General features: G+C 57.4%; 4 long non-coding RNA genes across 4 annotated transcripts; all 4 read left to right on the forward strand.

The window, feature by feature from the left end:
- LOC138729384 (uncharacterized) lies at window positions 1-348 on the forward strand. The gene is made up of 3 exons (XR_011338879.1): window positions 1-30; window positions 104-181; window positions 301-348. It is a non-coding gene; the product is annotated as an uncharacterized lncRNA (long non-coding RNA).
- Window positions 349-7950: 7602 nt separating this feature from the next.
- LOC138729355 (uncharacterized) lies at window positions 7951-8302 on the forward strand. Its single transcript, XR_011338876.1, has 3 exons — window positions 7951-7980; window positions 8054-8131; window positions 8251-8302. It is a non-coding gene; the product is annotated as an uncharacterized lncRNA (long non-coding RNA).
- Window positions 8303-9931: 1629 nt separating this feature from the next.
- Window positions 9932-10283, forward strand: LOC138729354 (uncharacterized). The gene is made up of 3 exons (XR_011338875.1): window positions 9932-9961; window positions 10035-10112; window positions 10232-10283. It is a non-coding gene; the product is annotated as an uncharacterized lncRNA (long non-coding RNA).
- Window positions 10284-11912: 1629 nt separating this feature from the next.
- LOC138729383 (uncharacterized) lies at window positions 11913-12261 on the forward strand. Its single transcript, XR_011338878.1, has 3 exons — window positions 11913-11942; window positions 12016-12093; window positions 12214-12261. It is a non-coding gene; the product is annotated as an uncharacterized lncRNA (long non-coding RNA).
- The last annotated feature ends 208 nt before the right edge of the window (window positions 12262-12469 follow it).

Raw genomic sequence — 12469 nt, forward strand, 5'->3', positions numbered from 1 at the left:
AGGTGCTGTTCGGGGAGCGTCTGGAAGAGGGTGAGCGCCTGAGGGGAGACTGGGTCGTCGTGAGGAGGAGCGTGGGAGTGTAGATTTCTCATGGTCACAAAAGGAGCTTTTGGTCTTGGAACTGCAGGTGCCCCAGGCCGTGTCAGCTGCCGGTTCTGACGTTTGAGCGAGCAAGGGGCAGGTGAGCAGAATGCCCGTGTGGTTTTGCGATGGGTGACGGGGCGTAGTAGAAGATGTTGGCGGCGAGCGGTGTGGTGCCGACGGCTGGCACTGTGTTTTCCTCTTTGTTTTTTCTTGCAGATGCTGAAGAGGAACCCCGTGACTGCAGGATTATTACCGTTAGCCGCTGTGATTTGAGCTGCTTTGGCCCAGGACAGCTTGAGTCGTGGCCCTCTGAAAGCTAAGTTGAGGGAGCAGAGGTGGGAAGCGGGAGGCGGGTTGGGGCTAGCAGGGAGGGGTTTTGAAGGTAGCCTAGGCTGTGCAGGGAGAGTCGTCTTTGGGCCGGTGAAGGCAGAGGGGCGTACTTGTGAGCCCAAACCCTGCATGGGCAGGGCAGTTCCAGCCTGTATCTGTTGGGGTCTAGTCTGTCTAGTCACCGTGCCGCGTCTGAAGTTTTCTGCAGGTCTTGATGTCCTCTTTTGTGGTCAAGGCACGCCGGGCTTTTGCTGCGGCCTTGCAGCCCGCCTCGCCATCCGGAAGAGGTACTCTTCCGTTTTCTTGGATCCCTGTTGTGGGACTCGTTCCGCGCATCCTCTGCATCTTTAGGCCTTTAAAAGGGGCTTCTTGCCCGTCCATCTAGCCAGTTGCGGCCACATCTCTTTGGAACCCTGCACGGTTCATGGCTTTTCCAGGGCTGCCGTAGGTTCTCCCTCGGAGCCCTGTCCATTGCCTTGCCCATTGGCAGGGGTGGTCCCGGAGTCCTCTTTGTCGCTGTGAGTCTTCTTTTGTCCCCGGTTCGCGACGTTGGTCTTGTGTGTTGGTGTTCTGTGTGTATTTGTGTCTGGTTGGAGCTGCTCTGCCTGGTGCGTAGAGGAATTGCTAAGAGTCAGCCGAGGTAGAGTGGCCTGATTGCGGGCTTAAGGTTTTCCCGAGACTAGACTTTGCAGTCTAGGGGCGTCCATTACTATTGCAGTCTAGGGGCGTCCATTACTTTGCAGAAGTAGCAGCCCTTGGTGTGGCGGGTGAGGAGTGTAGTTTCTGCTCTTCTCTGGAGCCACGGAAGGGACGACCAAAACTGCGTGGGAGAAGGCAGTGGGAGCGGTGGCGAAGGGGTTTGTACGTGAAGGGAGCGGCAATTCATGTTTGGGTTTGGTTGTGGACCAGCTTTGCTTGGCTGTAAGGCCCAGTAGAGGCGGCCTCAGTAAAAGCAAGCGAGAGGCTTGGATTTCTTAGGGCGTTGCTGAGCGTCAGGGTGATGTCTTTGCTGTTGTGTTTTTCAGATGTAGAGGCCGGACCTGTGCGCCGAGAGGCACGGACGGAGATGCGTGCGGGTCGAGTGCCATAGCGAGGTGGGTCTGCTGCGGTGTCGGTGGGAAGATGTGGCCGGGGGCTGTGCGACTAGATAATGGGTTTTGGTTTTGCTTTGAAGGTACGGGGCCGTGGGCAAAGCAGTAGAGTGGCAGAGGAGCTGGCTTGGGTGAAGAGAGCAACGGTGAGTTGCGTGAAGCAGCAGTTGTTGTTCATGTGTCCTCGAGTCCGTGAAGGTACAGTCGTCCTTGACTGCTTGTGGATTGCAGGTGGAGCGCGTCCTCGACGTGTCAGCCCAAGGTGATGGAGGTTCGGTGGCCGAGCGGTGAAGGTAACGCAGCCGGAGATGGGATTCGCTGGGAGCTGCCTGTCTATTTGGGTTGTGTCTAAGCAGGTCTCTTCTTGCAGGTTCAGCCTGCGGCGTCAGAGGGGCCCAGCTTGATGTCAGCAAACGGCTTGAGAAGGTGAGGTGGTTTTCCGAGGTGGTGTCTAAGAGCCAAGTGCTATGTAGCAACTCAGCTGAGCGTTTTTGGTTTTGGCAGGTGCTGTTCGGGGAGCGTCGGGAAGAGGGTGAGCGCCTGAGGGGAGACTGGGTCGTCGTGAGGAGGAGCGTGGGAGTGTAGATTTCTCATGGTCACAAAAGGAGCTTTTGGTCTTGGAACTGCAGGTGCCCCAGGCCGTGTCAGCTGCCGGTTCTGACGTTTGAGCGAGCAAGGGGCAGGTGAGCAGAATGCCCGTGTGGTTTTGCGATGGGTGACGGGGCGTAGTAGAAGATGTTGGCGGCGAGCGGTGTGGTGCCGACGGCTGGCACTGTGTTTTCCTCTTTGTTTTTTCTTGCAGATGCTGAAGAGGAACCCCGTGACTGCAGGATTATTACCGTTAGCCGCTGTGATTTGAGCTGCTTTGGCCCAGGACAGCTTGAGTCGTGTCCCTCTGAAAGCTAAGTTGAGGGAGCAGAGGTGGGAAGCGGGAGGCGGGCTGGGGCTAGCAGGGAGGGGTTTTGAAGGTAGCCTAGGCTGTGCAGGGAGAGTCGTCTTTGGGCCGGTGAAGGCAGAGGGGCGTACTTGTGAGCCCAAACCCTGCATGGGCAGGGCAGTTCCAGCCTGTATCTGTTGGGGTCTAGTCTGTCTAGTCACCGTGCCGCGTCTGAAATTTTCTGCAGGTCTTGATGTCCTCTTTTGTGGTCAAGGCACGCCGGGCTTTTGCTGCGGCCTTGCAGCCCGCCTCGCCATCCGGAAGAGGTACTCTTCCGTTTTCTTGGATCCCTGTTGTGGGACTCGTTCCGCGCATCCTCTGCATCTTTAGGCCTTTAAAAGGGGCTTCTTGCCCGTCCATCTAGCCAGTTGCGGCCACATCTCTTTGGAACCCTGCACGGTTCATGGCTTTTCCAGGGCTGCCGTAGGTTCTCCCTCGGAGCCCTGTCCATTGCCTTGCCCATTGGCAGGGGTGGTCCCGGAGTCCTCTTTGTCGCTGTGAGTCTTCTTTTGTCCCCGGTTCGCGACGTTGGTCTTGTGTGCTGGTGTTCTGTGTGTATTTGTGTCTGGTTGGAGCTGCTCTGCCTGGTGCGTAGAGGAATTGCTAAGAGTCAGCCGAGGTAGAGTGGCCTGATTGCGGGCTTAAGGTTTTCCCGAGACTAGACTTTGCAGTCTAGGGGCGTCCATTACTTTGCAGAAGTAGCAGCCCTTGGTGTGGCGGGTGAGGAGTGTAGTTTCTGCTCTTCTCTGGAGCCACGGAAGGGACGACCAAAACTGCGTGGGAGAAGGCAGTGGGAGCGGTGGCGAAGGGGTTTGTACGTGAAGGGAGCGGCAATTCATGTTTGGGTTTGGTTGTGGACCAGCTTTGCTTGGCTGTAAGGCCCAGTAGAGGCGGCCTCAGTAAAAGCAAGCGAGAGGCTTGGATTTCTTAGGGCGTTGCTGAGCGTCAGGGTGATGTCTTTGCTGTTGTGTTTTTCAGATGTAGAGGCCGGACCTGTGCGCCGAGAGGCACGGACGGAGATGCGTGCGGGTCGAGTGCCATAGCGAGGTGGGTCTGCTGCGGTGTCGGTGGGAAGATGTGGCCGGGGGCTGTGCGACTAGATAATGGGTTTTGGTTTTGCTTTGAAGGTACGGGGCCGTGGGCAAAGCAGTAGAGTGGCAGAGGAGCTGGCTTGGGTGAAGAGAGCAACGGTGAGTTGCGTGAAGCAGCAGTTGTTGTTCATGTGTCCTCGAGTCCGTGAAGGTACAGCCGTCCTTGACTGCTTGTGGATTGCAGGTGGAGCGCGTCCTCGACGTGTCAGCCCAAGGTGATGGAGGTTCGGTGGCCGAGCGGTGAAGGTAACGCAGCCGGAGACGGGATTCGCTGGGAGCTGCCTGTCTATTTGGGTTGTGTCTAAGCAGGTCTCTTCTTGCAGGTTCAGCCTGCGGCGTCAGAGGGGCCCAGCTTGATGTCAGCAAACGGCTTGAGAAGGTGAGGTGGTTTTCCGAGGTGGTGTCTAAGAGCCAAGTGCTATGTAGCAACTCAGCTGAGCGTTTTTGGTTTTGGCAGGTGCTGTTCGGGGAGCGTCGGGAAGAGGGTGAGCGCCTGAGGGGAGACTGGGTCGTCGTGAGGAGGAGCGTGGGAGTGTAGATTTCTCATGGTCACAAAAGGAGCTTTTGGTCTTGGAACTGCAGGTGCCCCAGGCCGTGTCAGCTGCCGGTTCTGACGTTTGAGCGAGCAAGGGGCAGGTGAGCAGAATGCCCGTGTGGTTTTGCGATGGGTGACGGGGCGTAGTAGAAGATGTTGGCGGCGAGCGGTGTGGTGCCGACGGCTGGCACTGTGTTTTCCTCTTTGTTTTTTCTTGCAGATGCTGAAGAGGAACCCCGTGACTGCAGGATTATTACCGTTAGCCGCTGTGATTTGAGCTGCTTTGGCCCAGGACAGCTTGAGTCGTGTCCCTCTGAAAGCTAAGTTGAGGGAGCAGAGGTGGGAAGCGGGAGGCGGGCTGGGGCTAGCAGGGAGGGGTTTTGAAGGTAGCCTAGGCTGTGCAGGGAGAGTCGTCTTTGGGCCGGTGAAGGCAGAGGGGCGTACTTGTGAGCCCAAACCCTGCATGGGCAGGGCAGTTCCAGCCTGTATCTGTTGGGGTCTAGTCTGTCTAGTCACCGTGCCGCGTCTGAAGTTTTCTGCAGGTCTTGATGTCCTCTTTTGTGGTCAAGGCACGCCGGGCTTTTGCTGCGGCCTTGCAGCCCGCCTCGCCATCCGGAAGAGGTACTCTTCCGTTTTCTTGGATCCCTGTTGTGGGACTCGTTCCGCGCATCCTCTGCATCTTTAGGCCTTTAAAAGGGGCTTCTTGCCCGTCCATCTAGCCAGTTGCGGCCACATCTCTTTGGAACCCTGCACGGTTCATGGCTTTTCCAGGGCTGCCGTAGGTTCTCCCTCGGAGCCCTGTCCATTGCCTTGCCCATTGGCAGGGATGGTCCCGGAGTCCTCTTTGTCGCTGTGAGTCTTCATTTGTCCCCGGTTCGCGACGTTGGTCTTGTGTGCTGGTGTTCTGTGTGTATTTGTGTCTGGTTGGAGCTGCTCTGCCTGGTGCGTAGAGGAATTGCTAAGAGTCAGCCGAGGTAGAGTGGCCTGATTGCGGGCCTAAGGTTTTGACGAGACTAGACGTTGCAGTCTTGGGGCGTCCATTACTTTGCAGAAGTAGCAGCCCTTGGTGTGGCGGGTGAGGAGTGTAGTTTCTGCTCTTCTCTGGAGCCACGGAAGGGACGACCAAAACTGCGTGGGAGAAGGCAGTGGGAGCGGTGGCGAAGGGGTTTGTACGTGAAGGGAGCGGCAATTCATGTTTGGGTTTGGTTGTGGACCAGCTTTGCTTGGCTGTAAGGCCCAGTAGAGGCGGCCTCAGTAAAAGCAAGCGAGAGGCTTGGATTTCTTAGGGCGTTGCTGAGCGTCAGGGTGATGTCTTTGCTGTTGTGTTTTTCAGATGTAGAGGCCGGACCTGTGCGCCGAGAGGCACGGACGGAGATGCGTGCGGGTCGAGTGCCATAGCGAGGTGGGTCTGCTGCGGTGTCGGTGGGAAGATGTGGCCGGGGGCTGTGCGACTAGATAATGGGTTTTGGTTTTGCTTTGAAGGTACGGGGCCGTGGGCAAAGCAGTAGAGTGGCAGAGGAGCTGGCTTGGGTGAAGAGAGCAACGGTGAGTTGCGTGAAGCAGCAGTTGTTGTTCATGTGTCCTCGAGTCCGTGAAGGTACAGCCGTCCTTGACTGCTTGTGGATTGCAGGTGGAGTGCCTCCTCGACGTGTCAGCCCAAGGTGATGGAGGTTCGGTGGCCGAGCGGTGAAGGTAACGCAGCCGGAGACGGGATTCGCTGGGAGCTGCCTGTCTATTTGGGTTGTGTCTAAGCAGGCCTCTTCTTGCAGGTTCAGCCTGCGGCGTCAGAGGGGCCCAGCTTGGTGTCAGCAAACGGCGTGAGAAGGTGAGGTGGTTGTCCGAGGTGGTGTCTAAGAGCCAAGTGCTATGTAGCAACTCAGCTGAGCGTTTTTGGTTTTGGCAGGTGCTGTTCGGGGAGCGTCGGGAAGAGGGTGAGCGCCTGAGGGGAGACTGGGTCGTCGTGAGGAGGAGCGTGGGAGTGTAGATTTCTCATGGTCACAAAAGGAGCTTTTGGTCTTGGAACTGCAGGTGCCCCAGGCCGTGTCAGCTGCCGGTTCTGACGTTTGAGCGAGCAAGGGGCAGGTGAGCAGAATGCCCGTGTGGTTTTGCGATGGGTGACGGGGCGTAGTAGAAGATGTTGGCGGCGAGCGGTGTGGTGCCGACGGCTGGCACTGTGTTTTCCTCTTTGTTTTTTCTTGCAGATGCTGAAGAGGAACCCCGTGACTGCAGGATTATTACCGTTAGCCGCTGTGATTTGAGCTGCTTTGGCCCAGGACAGCTTGAGTCGTGGCCCTCTGAAAGCTAAGTTGAGGGAGCAGTGGTGGGAAGCGGGAGGCGGGCTGGGGCTAGCAGGGAGGGGTTTTGAAGGTAGCCTAGGCTGTGCAGGGAGAGTCGTCTTTGGGCCGGTGAAGGCAGAGGGGCGTACTTGTGAGCCCAAACCCTGCATGGGCAGGGCAGTTCCAGCCTGTATCTGTTGGGGTCTAGTCTGTCTAGTCACCGTGCCGCGTCTGAAGTTTTCTGCAGGTCTTGATGTCCTCTTTTGTGGTCAAGGCACGCCGGGCTTTTGCTGCGGCCTTGCAGCCCGCCTCGCCATCCGGAAGAGGTACTCTTCCGTTTTCTTGGATCCCTGTTGTGGGACTCGTTCCGCGCATCCTCTGCATCTTTAGGCCTTTAAAAGGGGCTTCTTGCCCGTCCATCTAGCCAGTTGCGGCCACATCTCTTTGGAACCCTGCACGGTTCATGGCTTTTCCAGGGCTGCCGTAGGTTCTCCCTCGGAGCCCTGTCCATTGCCTTGCCCATTGGCAGGGATGGTCCCGGAGTCCTCTTTGTCGCTGTGAGTCTTCATTTGTCCCCGGTTCGCGACGTTGGTCTTGTGTGCTGGTGTTCTGTGTGTATTTGTGTCTGGTTGGAGCTGCTCTGCCTGGTGCGTAGAGGAATTGCTAAGAGTCAGCCGAGGTAGAGTGGCCTGATTGCGGGCCTAAGGTTTTGACGAGACTAGACGTTGCAGTCTTGGGGCGTCCATTACTTTGCAGAAGTAGCAGCCCTTGGTGTGGCGGGTGAGGAGTGTAGTTTCTGCTCTTCTCTGGAGCCACGGAAGGGACGACCAAAACTGCGTGGGAGAAGGCAGTGGGAGCGGTGGCGAAGGGGTTTGTACGTGAAGGGAGCGGCAATTCATGTTTGGGTTTGGTTGTGGACCAGCTTTGCTTGGCTGTAAGGCCCAGTAGAGGCGGCCTCAGTAAAAGCAAGCGAGAGGCTTGGATTTCTTAGGGCGTTGCTGAGCGTCAGGGTGATGTCTTTGCTGTTGTGTTTTTCAGATGTAGAGGCCGGACCTGTGCGCCGAGAGGCACGGACGGAGATGCGTGCGGGTCGAGTGCCATAGCGAGGTGGGTCTGCTGCGGTGTCGGTAGGAAGATGTGGCCGGGGGCTGTGCGACTAGATAATGGGTTTTGGTTTTGCTTTGAAGGTACGGGGCCGTGGGCAAAGCAGTAGAGTGGCAGAGGAGCTGGCTTGGGTGAAGAGAGCAACGGTGAGTTGCGTGAAGCAGCAGTTGTTGTTCATGTGTCCTCGAGTCCGTGAAGGTACAGCCGTCCTTGACTGCTTGTGGATTGCAGGTGGAGTGCCTCCTCGACGTGTCAGCCCAAGGTGATGGAGGTTCGGTGGCCGAGCGGTGAAGGTAACGCAGCCGGAGACGGGATTCGCTGGGAGCTGCCTGTCTATTTGGGTTGTGTCTAAGCAGGCCTCTTCTTGCAGGTTCAGCCTGCGGCGTCAGAGGGGCCCAGCTTGGTGTCAGCAAACGGCGTGAGAAGGTGAGGTGGTTGTCCGAGGTGGTGTCTAAGAGCCAAGTGCTATGTAGCAACTCAGCTGAGCGTTTTTGGTTTTGGCAGGTGCTGTTCGGGGAGCGTCTGGAAGAGGGTGAGCGCCTGAGGGGAGACTGGGTCGTCGTGAGGAGGAGCGTGGGAGTGTAGATTTCTCATGGTCACAAAAGGAGCTTTTGGTCTTGGAACTGCAGGTGCCCCAGGCCGTGTCAGCTGCCGGTTCTGACGTTTGAGCGAGCAAGGGGCAGGTGAGCAGAATGCCCGTGTGGTTTTGCGATGGGTGACGGGGCGTAGTAGAAGATGTTGGCGGCGAGCGGTGTGGTGCCGACGGCTGGCACTGTGTTTTCCTCTTTGTTTTTTCTTGCAGATGCTGAAGAGGAACCCCGTGACTGCAGGATTATTACCGTTAGCCGCTGTGATTTGAGCTGCTTTGGCCCAGGACAGCTTGAGTCGTGTCCCTCTGAAAGCTAAGTTGAGGGAGCAGAGGTGGGAAGCGGGAGGCGGGCTGGGGCTAGCAGGGAGGGGTTTTGAAGGTAGCCTAGGCTGTGCAGGGAGAGTCGCCTTTGGGCCGGTGAAGGCAGAGGGGCGTACTTGTGAGCCCAAACCCTGCATGGGCAGGGCAGTTCCAGCCTGTATCTGTTGGGGTCTAGTCTGTCTAGTCACCGTGCCGCGTCTGAAGTTTTCTGCAGGTCTTGATGTCCTCTTTTGTGGTCAAGGCACGCCGGGCTTTTGCTGCGGCCTTGCAGCCCGCCTCGCCATCTGGAAGAGGTACTCTTCCGTTTTCTTGGATCCCTGTTGTGGGACTCGTTCCGCGCATCCTCTGCATCTTTAGGCCTTTAAAAGGGGCTTCTGGCCCGTCCGTCTAGCCAGTTGCGGCCACATCTCTTTGGAACCCTGCACGGTTCATGGCTTTTCCAGGGCTGCCGTAGGTTCTCCCTCGGAGCCCTGTCCATTGCCTTGCCCATTGGCAGGGATGGTCCCGGAGTCCTCTTTGTCGCTGTGAGTCTTCATTTGTCCCCGGTTCGCGACGTTGGTCTTGTGTGCTGGTGTTCTGTGTGTATTTGTGTCTGGTTGGAGCTGCTCTGCCTGGTGCGTAGAGGAATTGCTAAGAGTCAGCCGAGGTAGAGTGGCCTGATTGCGGGCCTAAGGTTTTGACGAGACTAGACGTTGCAGTCTTGGGGCGTCCATTACTTTGCAGAAGTAGCAGCCCTTGGTGTGGCGGGTGAGGAGTGTAGTTTCTGCTCTTCTCTGGAGCCACGGAAGGGACGACCAAAACTGCGTGGGAGAAGGCAGTGGGAGCGGTGGCGAAGGGGTTTGTACGTGAAGGGAGCGGCAATTCATGTTTGGGTTTGGTTGTGGACCAGCTTTGCTTGGCTGTAAGGCCCAGTAGAGGCGGCCTCAGTAAAAGCAAGCGAGAGGCTTGGATTTCTTAGGGCGTTGCTGAGCGTCAGGGTGATGTCTTTGCTGTTGTGTTTTTCAGATGTAGAGGCCGGACCTGTGCGCCGAGAGGCACGGACGGAGATGCGTGCGGGTCGAGTGCCATAGCGAGGTGGGTCTGCTGCGGTGTCGGTAGGAAGATGTGGCCGGGGGCTGTGCGACTAGATAATGGGTTTTGGTTTTGCTTTGAAGGTACGGGGCCGTGGGCAAAGCAGTAGAGTGGCAGAGGAGCTGGCTTGGGTGAAGAGAGCAACGGTGAGTTGCGTGAAGCAGCAGTTGTTGTTCATGTGTCCTCGAGTCCGTGAAGGTACAGCCGTCCTTGACTGCTTGTGGATTGCAGGTGGAGTGCCTCCTCGACGTGTCAGCCCAAGGTGATGGAGGTTCGGTGGCCGAGCGGTGAAGGTAACGCAGCCGGAGACGGGATTCGCTGGGAGCTGCCTGTCTATTTGGGTTGTGTCTAAGCAGGCCTCTTCTTGCAGGTTCAGCCTGCGGCGTCAGAGGGGCCCAGCTTGGTGTCAGCAAACGGCGTGAGAAGGTGAGGTGGTTGTCCGAGGTGGTGTCTAAGAGCCAAGTGCTATGTAGCAACTCAGCTGAGCGTTTTTGGTTTTGGCAGGTGCTGTTCGGGGAGCGTCTGGAAGAGGGTGAGCGCCTGAGGGGAGACTGGGTCGTCGTGAGGAGGAGCGTGGGAGTGTAGATTTCTCATGGTCACAAAAGGAGCTTTTGGTCTTGGAACTGCAGGTGCCCCAGGCCGTGTCAGCTGCCGGTTCTGACGTTTGAGCGAGCAAGGGGCAGGTGAGCAGAATGCCCGTGTGGTTTTGCGATGGGTGACGGGGCGTAGTAGAAGATGTTGGCGGCGAGCGGTGTGGTGCCGACGGCTGGCACTGTGTTTTCCTCTTTGTTTTTTCTTGCAGATGCTGAAGAGGAACCCCGTGACTGCAGGATTATTACCGTTAGCCGCTGTGATTTGAGCTGCTTTGGCCCAGGACAGCTTGAGTCGTGTCCCTCTGAAAGCTAAGTTGAGGGAGCAGAGGTGGGAAGCGGGAGGCGGGCTGGGGCTAGCAGGGAGGGGTTTTGAAGGTAGCCTAGGCTGTGCAGGGAGAGTCGCCTTTGGGCCGGTGAAGGCAGAGGGGCGTACTTGTGAGCCCAAACCCTGCATGGGCAGGGCAGTTCCAGCCTGTATCTGTTGGGGTCTAGTCTGTCTAGTCACCGTGCCGCGTCTGAAGTTTTCTGCAGGTCTTGATGTCCTCTTTTGTGGTCAAGGCACGCCGGGCTTTTGCTGCGGCCTTGCAGCCCGCCTCGCCATCTGGAAGAGGTACTCTTCCGTTTTCTTGGATCCCTGTTGTGGGACTCGTTCCGCGCATCCTCTGCATCTTTAGGCCTTTAAAAGGGGCTTCTGGCCCGTCCGTCTAGCCAGTTGCGGCCACATCTCTTTGGAACCCTGCACGGTTCATGGCTTTTCCAGGGCTGCCGTAGGTTCTCCCTCGGAGCCCTGTCCATTGCCTTGCCCATTGGCAGGGATGGTCCCGGAGTCCTCTTTGTCGCTGTGAGTCTTCATTTGTCCCCGGTTCGCGACGTTGGTCTTGTGTGCTGGTGTTCTGTGTGTATTTGTGTCTGGTTGGAGCTGCTCTGCCTGGTGCGTAGAGGAATTGCTAAGAGTCAGCCGAGGTAGAGTGGCCTGATTGCAGGCTTAAGGTTTTGACGAGACTAGACGTTGCAGTCTAGGGGCGTCCATTACTTTGCAGAAGTAGCAGCCCTTGGTGTGGCGGGTGAGGAGGGTAGTTTCTGCTACTCTCTGGAGCTACGGAGGGGACGACCGAAACTGCGTGGGAGAAGGCAGTGGGAGCGGTGGCGAAGGGGTTTGTACGTGAAGGGAGCGGCAATTCATGTTTGGGTTTGGTTGTGGACCAGCTTTGCTTGGCTGTAAGGCCCAGTAGAGGCGGCCTCAGTAAAAGCAAGCGAGAGGCTTGGATTTCTTAGGGCGTTGCTGAGCGTCAGGGTGATGTCTTTGCTGTTGTGTTTTTCAGATGTAGAGGCCGGACCTGTGCGCCGAGAGGCACGGACGGAGATGCGTGCGGGTCGAGTGCCATAGCGAGGTGGGTCTGCTGCGGTGTCGGTGGGAAGATGTGGCTGGGGGCTGTGCGACTAGATAATGGGTTTTGGTTTTGCTTTGAAGGTACGGGGCCGTGGGCAAAGCAGTAGAGTGGCAGAGGAGCTGGCTTGGGTGAAGAGAGCAACGGTGAGTTGCGTGAAGCAGCAGTTGTTGTTCATGTGTCCTCGAGTCCGTGAAGGTACAGCCGTCCTTGACTGCTTGTGGATTGCAGTTGGAGCGTGTCCTCGACGTGTCAGCGCAAGGTGATGGAGGTTCGGTGGCCGAGCGCTGAAGGTAACGCAGCCGGAGACGGGATTCGCTGGGAGCTGCCTGTCTATTTGGGTTGTGTCTAAGCAGGCCTCTTCTTGCAGGTTCAGCCTGCGGCGTCAGAGGGGCCCAGCTTGGTGTCAGCAAACGGCGTGAGAAGGTGAGGTGGTTGTCCGAGGTGGTGTCTAAGAGCCAAGTGCTATGTAGCAACTCAGCTGAGCGTTTTTGGTTTTGGCAGGTGCTGTTCGGGGAGCGTCTGGAAGAGGGTGAGCGCCTGAGGGGAGACTGGGTCGTCGTGAGGAGGAGCGTGGGAGTGTAGATTTCTCATGGTCACAAAAGGAGCTTTTGGTCTTGGAACTGCAGGTGCCCCAGGCCGTGTCAGCTGCCGGTTCTGACGTTTGAGCGAGCAAGGGGCAGGTGAGCAGAATGCCCGTGTGGTTTTGCGATGGATGATGGGGCGTAGTAGAAGATGTTGGCGGCGAGCGGTGTGGTGCCGACGGCTGGCACTGTGTTTTCCTCTTTGTTTTTTTCTTGCAGATGCTGAAGAGGAACCCCGTGACTGCAGGATTATTACCGTTATCTGCTGTGATTTGAGCTGCTTTGGCCCAGGACAGCTTGAGTCGTGTCCCTCTGCAAGCTAAGTTAAGGGAGCAGAGGTGGGAAGCGGGAGGCGGGTTGGGGCTAGCAGGGAGGGGTTTTGAAGGTAGCCTAGGCTGTGCAGGGAGAGTCGTCTTTGGGCCGGTGAAGGCAGAGGGGCGTACTTGTGAGCCCAAACCCTGCATGGGCAGGGCAG

Source organism: Phaenicophaeus curvirostris, chromosome 20, assembly GCF_032191515.1.
Source record: "Phaenicophaeus curvirostris isolate KB17595 chromosome 20, BPBGC_Pcur_1.0, whole genome shotgun sequence".
NCBI lineage: Eukaryota > Metazoa > Chordata > Aves > Cuculiformes > Cuculidae > Phaenicophaeus > Phaenicophaeus curvirostris.